Consider the following 12,426-nt stretch of genomic DNA (forward strand, 5'->3'; position numbering starts at 1 on the left):
CTGACCTACACCAAGAATTCTGCCGTTTGTTCACTATTTCGTACCTGTTCATGTTTGACACCGATGCTCTTTGACCCCTGCGCTCCCAACACTCGTTGCCTTTTCCTGCTCCACAGACAATCCCCGCTCTCCCAGTATGACCCCTTTTGGCCTGACTCCTCTCCAGCCAGCCTGCTCCGCGGTGACGTGTGGCTCCAATGGACCATAGGTTCTCAGCGGACAGTTCTGCCCGTGCGATTGCGCCCCAGGTCCTGCCCTCTGGTAAGGGCGCATGGGGAAGATTGGAGGAAAGTGCATTAAAAATCAGGCAGAAGGTTCAAGAAGGTTCATCTTGTGATGCAGGAGCATCCTGGACAAAGTCAGCCAATTTTAGAAGATGGTGGAACGCAGCCTATTGTCTCTGCATTGCCGAGTTAAGAGGTGTGTTCAAGTTTAAAAGTATTCGAGCCACTGAAGGGGTTTGTATTTAGTTGGTTTTTAGGTTGGATATTCAACAGATATTCGTAAGTTCACTATGGTTTATTTGTGAATTACATCGACCTGATCGACCTGAGACTTGCTCAAGGAATTGGGCTGCAAGTTTTGGATATCACGGCATACATCAAGTACTTCCTTACGCTCCTGTATTTGGAACACGGAACACCTCACTCACCACTGTTGTCTTGCCACAGCCACCTGTGGCAAGCCTTTCCTGTTGATCACAGTGACCGATCATCTCTGTAGCGCGTACCTGGTCCAGGTCCAGCTCCACTTCTTCAGGCTGATCATCTGGATTGGACACCTCATTGCTCTGGCTGAACTCTTGTATTGTAAAGGAGGAATCAGGCTTTTCATTGTGACCTTTGGGTTCTTCCCGGTTTGAGGGCCTTTAGTCTGGATACATTTCCCCTCCAGGCCTTGCTTTGACATTCTTGTTTCTGCTGGGCTTACCATGTTGACCCCACAAGCTTCACTTGTGCTGCTGACCTGTCCCTCCTGCGCAGGTTGGCTTCAAAAAATGCAGACTTTTTTGCCGATGGAGGTGGTGTTGGTGGTCCAGGTGAGGTCGTCTAAGATGTGATACTTGGTGCTGATTACAGTTTCTACCATGGAACAGTGGACACTGAGTGGTGTGTGGGTTGGTGGGGTGAGTCTTCCTGAGACCTCTCTGACATGAAGTCTAGTATCCAGTTAAAGAGGGAGGTGAACAGTTTTGGGGGGATGATGGTGTTGAATGCTGAGCTAGAGCCCATAGGTCTCTTTAAAGAGGGTCTTTATTTCTTTATTTTTAACTACTTTAATTTAAATGCAATTATCTTCATTTTTGCTCATCATCTAACAGTGGTTTGTTCACATGTGTCACATGTGTGAAAGACAACACACATTTAAAGATTTATATTTTTTCCTTATTTAGATGTTATGTCTTCCACAAACAAGAGACAAGGAAAGCACCAGCTCCAGACTGCGTCTCCTCTTCCTCCTTCAAAACCTTTGCTGACCAGCTGAATCCAGGTTTTGCACATGGACTGTCCTCAGGGATGAGTCCTCTCCCCACAGCGTTCCAGGACCGGCTCCAGAACTACTGAAGTGGGTCACTTTAAAAGAATTACACAGATACAGGAGACAGTATGAATAGTCTTCGAAGGAAAATCATGCTGGATTAGGGAGTAGCCTCATGTAATGCATGTAAACAGGAAGTGTTTTTTAAATTGCGTATTAAACACTAGCAAACAGCCACTCTGAAAACGGACTCCACAGGGAGTTGAACCCCGCCCTGATTATGAAGGTCAGGTGTGCCACCACCGGAGCCTTTTTTTTGGGATTTTTTTTTTCTTATACTGTTAATTGTTAAAGAAACTATGTACAAGTATGAGGCACCGCCTAGACCATATTTGAAGAAAAGTGAGGTTTGTATGTGCGAAGTGTGCATGAAGATGCATGAGGAATATATGGCATATATGCAAGGTTTGCATGTTGATGCGTCAGGAATATATGGCGTATGTGTGAGGTTTTTATGTAGATGTGTGAGGAATATATGGTGTGTGTGTGAGGTTTGTATGTAGATGCGTGAGGAATATATGGCGTATGTGCGAGGTTTGCATGTAGATGTGTGAGGAAAGGTAGTGTATGTGCGGTTTTCTTGATAAATGGCTGAGGGGGCGCCTCATATACAAGCAATTTACAGGTTAAATTAATTCCAATTCGTGTCCAATTCATCTCCAATTGGCCTAGTTGTTTTGTGGGGGAAACTGGAGAACCCGGAGAAAACCCACGCTGGCACGGGGAGATACATGCAAATCTCCACACAGAAGGAAATTTCCTTGCTGCGAGACAAGGTGCTAACCACAATGTCACCGTGTCGCCCGTTACTAAATACTTACCTTAATACTTACCTGTACTAGTGATCACTATTGGTACTGCTAGTATTACTAATAGTGGTACTAGTAAGGTGGAAGGAGGAAGCACATCTCCGTAGCCAGGTCCCAGATGCCAGGAATGGAGTTCAGCTCCTCGACAACGTCTTCGGGAAGACCAATCTCCTGGGATTCCTGTGGACTGTCTGCTGCCGGGTCGCTGTTCATCATTTCTTCCTCCATCTGGTTCTGAAGTGCAGCTCTTCGCGCCACCTCTCTGTAGTAGGGCTCCTGAAGATGGTGGCGCACCCGAAGAATCCAGCGCTCCTCTTCGCTCTCAGATGTGCTGGTGGAGGGCTGATGAGCGCTGGTGACGGAGGTGACTGGAACCACACTGGGCAGAGGTGTGGCAAGACCATCCTGTTGCCTGCTGCATGGAGGCAGGAAGCCCATCTCCACAGCCAGGTCCTGGATGCCAGGAATGCAGCTCAGCTCCATTACAGCATCCTCAGGAAGTCTGATCTCCTGATTGACTTCCTGATTGGGTGCCTGTGGAGCAGCCTGCACCTGCTGCATACAGGGCCTGCTCCACGGCAGAGCTGGAGGGGAGTTGGTGACCCTCACACATGCCCACGGTATACCTGAGTAGTACAGTGTCATAAATATACTGAGATTTTTAACTTTTTTTTTAACATTGACATTTTTTTTTATTTTACTGACTTTGATACCTTAAAATGTAATATATGTTTATACTGGATTTACAGTGGGCTACACCTCTGGGGTTTTTCTTTTTTTAATCTTTAAATTGATCTTGAGTGATCAAAAACTCACAACAAACCTCGGAGAAATTAGTAGAATACTAAAAACACAGTGTTATTTCTTAATGTCTTACCAGTGTGAACTGCTGCTCTTGGGAGGATCTTACGCGGTGGCCTCCTGGTGACTGTTGGCTCCTTGGGCTGCTTCCGAGGCCGGCCCATCCTTCTCTTAAAAAAATCTATCTCTCCGTCTCCTGAAAAGAAAGCTGTACAGGTAATAAATGTTGCTAAGCTAAATGATGCTAAGCTAATTGCTCAACCAGAAACTACAAACTAATTTAGTTATCAAGTCTAAAAAATAAAAATACTTAATAACAGCACTAAAATTGTAAAAGTAGTTAGCCTTTAAAAAGGCTTTTGGGGTGAAAGTTCTTTTTTTTCTGAAGAAATCAAGAGTACAGAAAAAGCCACTGTCACTTTCTGTCACTTAGCAACAGTCTGTTATAAACATACCTTCATATGTAACAGCACTGAGCAGCCAATCAGGAGCCACATATTTAAATAAATATTTTTTTAAACAAAAAAGCCTCAATTGTATTTATTTGAATTATTTTATTACATTTAGAGGTTGCATATTTTCAGTCTTGAATTATCTTTAAAATGTTTTAATGTTTAAAAGAAAAAAAATGTTGAACATTTAAACACTTAACAATCACAGCTTAAAAAGCCCATACCTTGCCCTGCTTAAGGAGACAGAATCGTCCCCATGAAGATGCTCTCACTGCAGCGAGTCTGGAGTTTCATCAGTAAAACTTCCAGTTTATTTATTTTCTATTTCATTGGCTTTGTGTCTTTTATGAGTTATTTTGCATACTGGGTCTTTTGCAGTGTGCTTTTTCTGTAGGAGGGGAAGATGATATAAATTGGGTGTTTACACTTTTTTTTAAAGAAATACCTTAAAAAGAGCCAGAAGTCAGGATTGCATAGAGAAGGTTCACCTTGCGTTGTTGCAGCAGCACTCTGGACAAGGTCAGCTGCCTCCTTCTGTTAGAATATTGTGGACCAATGCAACCTCTGCATGGCCGAGGTAAGAGTTGTGTTCCAGCTGAAAACAATGCGAGCCACAGAAAGGGTTTGCCTTCTATATTTTCATTTATTACAGCACAGCGATTAAAGCACAGTGTTGTGAATTCTCCCTGTTTGGGATTTTAGTTATGACTGTTGGGACGTTTCCGCTCAGGACTTTTATAAGGACACTTCATCCGGTTTAGACAGCTGTTGGACTTAAATAAACTTTATTGAATACAAAAACAAACATAGTAGGTATAAAGGCAATATTATTATATGACAGCCAGCACAATAAAATATATAGCAAAGAAATAAATAAACAGTATGGTTTTAAAAAATTTAAAAAAAAAAACTGACCATTTTCTGTTCTTGTATTTGAAACGATGTTTCAAAACCAGCGATTGACATCAGAAGGGTAGATGTCAGATAAAGTTCTGAAATTCACCTCTTTGGCTTTTGGGGGAACTGGGCATTTTAAAATATCAAGTTTGATTTTTCATACTTCATCTGATCTTAATTTGCGATGAATGCCACCCCTAGATTATTATAACAGAATTAAGAAGTTTTTTAAGTTAGAAGAACATTAGATCATCTGTGTCTGTGTTGCATGTTGATTTTGTGAAGTCACACGTTTTTTTTTAATGTGTGTTAATTTAATCGGCAGATTTGTATGAATGGTTCTGGTCCATGCGTGTCTCAGTCTTTACTCCCTCTGCAGTTCTCTGTAGTCCAGACACAACTCCCTGCCATCTTGGTCATCTAGTGTTAGTTAGCGCCTCTTTTCCCCCTCGCTCATCCACCTCGGTCTTATCCTGAACTCACACATACACAAAGCGTACGAACCATTATCTTGGTTAAAATACCCGTCTAAGCAGAAAAGAGATGCCTCCTGTACTTTACCTTTAGGTAAAAAAGTAAATCGGCAAACCTTCTTGATGAAAAATATTTCAACGTTATTCAGGTGGGTTCTCATTTCACTTTGCTGAATTGTTGCTGTTCTGCCTTTCTCAGTTCAGACATTACAGACCTGCCTTTCTCCAGCGGCGTAGTCTGGATAACCGGCCTCATACTTAGATCGCCGTTTCTGGTGCAGCAGACACAAAACAGCAGTTTCTGTGGAAATATCATAAAACCAACAGTAGGCGAGAACATGGTGCTGCACAGTAGGATTGTAATCTGTCCTTTCTGTAAATTCTCATTCTGTAACGTTTGCACTAGAGTGTCAATTAAGAGGATCATAATTCTCTCAAATGATCATCCTTTTGTCAATTGATCATCCTTTTTCCCCTTCCCTTGCCCTCTATAATATGGATAGCAGTTCTGATGAGTAGTTTCTCTGCCATGATCTGTATTATGCTCTGACATTGGATTATCTGATGTTTGGAGGGAGTTTCACCCCACCGGCCTAGATTTCACTTTTTTATATGAATCATATAAAATTTACACTATAATTATATCTTTATTCCATCATTGAAACTTTCTCTGGCTCTGTCATGTCATGTGATCATGCTCCCCTGTAACTGATTAATTCATTCTCTGAGGAGAGGATGATAAATCTATCTCATACTTAAAATTTTAAACTTTTATTCTATTAATTCCTCATCGATTTTTAATCCCATGATCCTTTGGGAACCTGTAAGGCTTTTTCCAAGAAGGGTCTGGCTGCAGCCACTGTGGAGCTCCACAGTAAGCGGAAACATGTGACCACCACAGTAGGCGGAAATACGTCACCTGCACAGTAGGCGGCAAGGTTGGTACAGAGTCGTTCATATACAAATGTGCTGTTAGTAATTTAATAAACTGATCATGTCAGCACTTTGTATACATTACAACATGGAAATATTTAAAAACTTTTTATCGTGCTCCATGGCAGGCAAACACACAGACATGTTTATTTCTTTGCCTTGGTCTCTAAACCACATTTTGTACTAGAATATGATTTATTGTTGGTATATAGTAGTCAGTTTTTTAAACAAATTCACTATCATCAATGTACATTGTTCCATTTACTGCATATTTCACTTTATTCATGTCTCTTTATTCATTGTAAAGTACTTCACAAAGAGATTTGTGAAGAGATTTGCCTAGCATCCTGCTCGCCAACGTCCAGTCACTGGAGAACAAGCTCGATGACCTCAGGGCCAGGCTAAAGTTCCAGAGAGATATCTGGGACTGCAACCTCCTCTGCTTCACCGAGACATGGCTGAACCCAGGGGTGCCGGGCCACGCCATCCAGCTGGCCGAGTTCTTCTCGGTCCACCACATGGAAATAACACGCGGGAGGCGGGGATGACACAGGGAGGCGGCGTGTATTTGATGGTAAATAACAGCTGGTGCAACAGCGTTGTCCCTCTCACACACTCGTGCTCAGTGAATCTGGAACTATTGTCCATCAAATATCGTCCCTTTTACCTTCCTCGGGAGTTCACATCAGTCATCATCAGCGCCGCTTACATCCCACCGAAAGGGGACACGTCCACTGCCTTATGCGAACTGCAGGAGGCGCTCACACAGCACCAAACACAGCACCGGGACGCTGTGCTTATTGTGGCAGGAGAGTTTAAAAATGCCAGCCTCAAACACGCAGCGCCTAACTTTCATCAGCACGTCACCTGCCCCACCAGGGGCAAAAGGACACTGGACCATTGTTACACGACAATAAAGCATGGATACAGGGCACAATCTCGTCCACCGTTTGGAAAATCCGACCACGCCGCCATCTTCCTCATGCCTAAATACAAACAGGCTTAAACAGGATGTTCCGGTTCAGATAATGTCATCTCCCATCTCCTCCACACAGCACTCACCCACCTGGACTCTCGCAAGGGAAATTATGTTAAAATGTTTTTCATTGACTACAGTTCAGCATTTAACACGTTAAACCCTTCCACACTCACCACCAAGCTGGAGCACCTGGGACTCAGCTCATCTCTCTGTCAGTGGATCTCCAACTTCCTAACCGGGAGACCACAGGCAGTAAGGATGGGCGGACATGTCTCAGCCTCCATCACTTTCAGCACTGCTGTACTCCCCGTACACATGCGACTGTACAGCCACTACTGACTCCACCACCATCATCAAGCCTGATCTCTGACAACGACGAGACGGCCTACCTGGAGGAGGTTGGAAATCTGGTGAACTGGTGCCAGAGGAACAATCTCCACCTGAACATCAGCAAGATAAAGGAGTTAATAGTGGACTTCAGTACAAAGCAGGAGAGGACCTACCAGACCCCTGTCATCAACAGGAGCCCAGTGGAGAGAGTGGACAGCTTCCGTTACCTTGGTATCTACATCACGCAGGACCTGTCATGGTCCTGTCACATCAACACCGTGGTGAAAATGGCCCGGCAGCGTCTCTACCACCTCAACCTGGTTCGGGAACAGCACCATGCAGGACAGGCGAGCCCTACAGAGGGTGGTTCGATTAGCCGAACGCATCATCCATACCAAACTCCCTGACCTTCAATCCATCTACAGAAAACGGTGCTGTACCAGGGCCAGGAAGATAGTGAAGGACCTCAACCACCCCAACAATGGACTCTTCTCTCTGCTGCGATCAGGGAAGCGCTTTCGCTCCCTGAAGTCCAACACAGAGATAATGAGGAGGAGCTTCCTCCCACAGGCTATACAAGCTCTCAACAATATTAACAACACTACATAGAACTCTAATACACTCCAGCACTTTCACTTTCAATCACTCTGGACTCTTTGCACAATGTCAGCTCTTTTTTTTTTTTATCTTATACATTGTCTTTCACTCATTTGCACACCTTCACCCTGTTATACATATTTTATGTTAAAGATGTAAAAGTGTAATATATGGTTATGTTTGCAATATTTGCATATTGGTTCATTGTATACTTGCAACATTTGCAATACTGTGGTCTGTAGTAGTCTCAAAAAGCATTTCACTGCATATCATACCATGTATGACTATGTATGTGACAAATAAAATTTGAATTTGAATTTGATCATGATGATGTCTGTTAACTCACGGATGTAATTGTCTTGGGAAAAGGAATCTTGCCATGAAGATCGTCCCAGGGCAGTGGTCAGACAAAAGTGGCTTTGAGTTGAAGATAAGATGAGAAGAACTTTATTTATCCCGAGGGAAATTCTTTTGTCAACAACATGCTCAATACAGAAGGAAAAACAAGAGGAATAAATTATATTTACAAAAAATAGTACAATAGAGCAAATATCAAAAATAGCTTAAGGCTCAATAACAATAATGAAATTACTATATCCAGTGAAATGCCTGAGATAGTGCTAAGTGACATAATGATTATGCAATGAGTAAAAGTAAGAGGGAGAAGCAGCAGCAGCATGTGCAGGGGGGTAAAACAAACATTCAAAGACATACAGGTGAGTGGTATTGCACATCTGAGTGAGAAACATTTGTGTTTGAATAGCCCTGAAAAATCACCTACTGAGCAAGGACGAGTTATACAATCTGATAGCTCCAGGTAGGACGGATTTCCTGTGGTGGTCGGTTCTGCATTTAGAGTCTTTTTCTTCTTGTGCTCCGATGGGCCATTATGGAGGCATGCATGGGATGAGAGGGATTGTCCATGATACCGAGAAGCTTTTTCAACATTCTCCTCTCATACACTTCCGTCAGGGTCTCCAGTCTGACACCCAGGACAGAACCAGCCTGTTTAATCAGCTTGTTCAGCCTGTTTGCATCAGCTGTCTTCACCCCACTGCCCCAGCTCACAGCTGCAAAGAGCACAGCACTCTCTACCACAGAGTGATAGAACATGGTCAGCATTTTCCTACTGACATTGAAAGACCTGAGCCTCCTCAGTAGGAAAAGCCGACTCTGCCCTTTCTTGAAAACTGCGTTGGTGTTTTTGGACCAATCCAGTTTGCAGTCAATGTGTACCCCCAGGTACCGGTAGTCTTCGACTACCTCCACGTCAGATCCTCTGATTGTGACGGGGGTGGAAGGAGGAGCATGCTTCCTAAAGTCCACGATCATCTCCTTTGTTTTTGTGACCATAATCCAAGCTACCAGTGGGGCGTCTACCTGCATTTCAGTGAGCTTATTCCCCAGCAGTGATGGTCTGATCATGTTAAAAGCACTAGAGAAGTTAAAAAACATGACCCTCACAGTGTTCCCTAACAGTGTCCAAGTGAGAACGAGTCTGGTCCAGCAGGTAGATGATGGCATCCTCCACGGCAATACAAGATCTATAAGCAAACTGTAGGGGGTCCATCCACGGCTCCACAGTCAGACGCAGAGTCTCTCCAGTGTCTTCATGAAGTGTGACGTCAGGGCCACTGGCCTGATTACGGGGCCTGTAACTCCCAGGTCCGCTTCCTTACCCGCTAAGCCCCCACTGCGGGGAAGATGTTGAATGTTAAGGTGGAACTTATAATAACCGATCATTTATAATTTAGTGCATTTGTCAAGTTAATACAGTTGTTGAGTTGTTTGCCTGTAGATGGCAGTGTAGTTCCTCGTTAAGGTTTTTGTCATGGAGGAATGTTCTTGTTACATGTTTTGCTTTTTTTTATCAAGTAAAAGCGATGAAGGAAAGAAGAAACAGAAGAGCAGCTTTGCACCTTTTTTGTAATCACATTTCTTGATTAAAGACAATTTAAATCATAAAGCAATCTGGTGTGGACATTTATTTTTTTTGGCCAGAAGTTTGCAGTTGTGCTTAACAATGCCACCCATAGATGTTTTTTTTTAAAGAAGAGAATAAAGAAGTCTAAGATCAGCAAATATTTTTGGAGATTAGATCATTTGTGTGTGTGTGTGTGTTTCATGTTGATTTCTTTGAATGTGTGTTAATTTACTCACCTGATATGTATAAATGGTTCTGGCCCATGTGTGTCTCAGTCTACATTCCCTCTGCATGATGACAGTGGATTTCAGGGTACGTCCATAAACACTGCTCCACCTCACCATATCAGACAAACCAGTGTCTTCTGTGAAGACCTTCAAGTTCCTGGGTGCCACAAGCTCCCAGGACCTGAAGTGGGAGACCAACATCTCCATCCTGAAAAAGACCCAGCAGAGGATGTCCCTGAGACAACTGATAAAGTCCAGTCTTCCACTGCTTCCGCTGCTGATCCAGTCAGACTTCAGTCAGAGTCCATCCTGTTGCTCCTCCATCACAGTCTAGTATGAAGCAGCCACTCAACAGCACAGGAACAGGCTGCCTGCATCCAGGACCTGTTGCACTGGATATGGTAACGCTTCCTGTTTTAATAGATTGAAGGGCTCTGTGTGATCTGACCTGCCGAGATCAGAGCACGTCAGGCACAGATGCATTAATTAATTAGATTTTAGGGATGAGCGCCACTCACGCTGCTGAGCTGTTTATTTCATAGAAATGATTTAGTCCAGTTAGTTTGTTGTGCTGGAGTGAAGAAATGTAGAAAAAATGTCCTTTACAGCGTAAGCAAACTAAATCCAACCAGGGTAATAACTACCACAGACCACTAGGTGTCAGCCTAGCAGGAAGTCTCTGTGATACTAGAGAAGAAAAAACTTGTAAGCGCTTTATCCTGTTTACAATTTAGAATTGCACTTATTTAGTCATAATGATAACATCATTAGCATCAATACCAACTGGCTACAGAAAGCCTGTAGCCAACATTATTGTTTTTTTGCCCATTAACCTTCTTAAGGTATCCTTAGCCCACCATTGCTATGTTAGCAATTAGCCTAGCTAAAGAGCCTAGCCAGTAACTAAATGTAAGAAGACATAGCCCTGCTTCAGAAACAGGCTTATCTGCTAGCATAAGCATATAGCATTCTAATAAAGGGAAACTTCTTATGCGAGTTACAAGAAACCTGTTGGCTTGTTTTCTATTTAGCTGCTCAGTGGTAGGTGTGTTAACCAATAACCAATGGCCAAGTTAACTAAAAAGTTAACAGTTAGTCAATGACCATCTAATAAAAATGAAAAAGGGGAGCTGAAGCAGATTGGGTGCTATATTTACACTTTTTAAAAATGAACTGTCTTAAAATATTTTATGTGATTACCTGCTGATGGTGAATATTCTCTAGCACCCCTTTTTGCTTCTTTAGGAGTTTCATGGCTGTCACCCGTACCACCCCAACCCAAGTACCACTCCAGGAATCCACAATGAAGATGGCACTCCATAAAATGGTGGAATATATGGACACCTCATTGCTCTGGCGGGACTCTTGTATTGTGGAGGACGAATCAGGCACTTCATTGTGACCTGTCCCAGGCACATTGTCCCTGCAGGAATTTTACAGTCAGTTTCCCCAAAGCCTGGACCAGGACAGCGAGCTCTACATAGGTGCTACCAGTGCGGTGACATTTCTCAAGTAAAAGTAAACCTTACTGTCATGTCCGCTATATACTGTAGAGCATATAGAGATATGACATGATGAGGCTCCGGTTACATTAATGCAGAAAACAGATAGATATAATGGAATAAGAAAATAAATAAACTAGAAGTTTTACTGATGCAGCTCTTGTGGAAGAAGTCCTGTGGCACAGGGAGAGATGTTCCTTGGCAGCCACGCGGAGATACAGTTGGCCAGAAGGCTCTCTATGGTGCCCCTGTAGAACACAGTGAAGATGTGTGTAGGCAGATTGGCCACAAAAAGTGCAGAAACTGTTGGGCTTTTTTGCCGATGGAGGAGGTGTTGGTGGTCCAGATGAGGTCGTCTAAGATGTGATACCTGGTGCGGATTAGTTTCTACCATGGAACAGTGGACGCTGAGTGGTGTGTGGGTGGGTGGGTTAGTCTTCCTGAGACCTCTCTGACACAAAATCCAGTATCTAGATTCAGAGGGAGGTGCTCAGTCTCATCTTACTGAGTTTCTCAAACAGTTTTGGGGGGATGATGGTGTTGAATGCTGAGCTGGAGCCCATAGGTCTCTTTAAGGAAGGTCTTTATTTCTTTATTTTTAACTATTTTAATTTAAATGCAATTATCTTCATTTTTGCTCATCATCTAACAGTTGTCTGTCCAAATAGTGAAAGACAACACACATTTAAAGATTTTTTAAAAAATTATTTTTCCTTATTTAGATGTTATGTCTTCCACAAAGAGGAGACAAGGAAAGCACCAGCTCCACACTGCGTCTCCTCTTCCTCCTTCAAAACCTTTGCTGACCAGCTGGATCCAGGTTTCGCACATGGAGTGTCCTCAGGGATGAGTCCTCTCCCCACAGCGTTTCAGGACCAGCTCCAGAACTACTGAAATGGGTCAGAGGGACATAAAATCAGGCAAGTGATCAACATTCTTACAATTATTTATAGACCACCAACC

The sequence above is a fragment of the Denticeps clupeoides genome, chromosome 10 (genome assembly GCF_900700375.1).
Source record: "Denticeps clupeoides chromosome 10, fDenClu1.1, whole genome shotgun sequence".
Classification (NCBI taxonomy): Eukaryota; Metazoa; Chordata; class Actinopteri; order Clupeiformes; family Denticipitidae; genus Denticeps; species Denticeps clupeoides.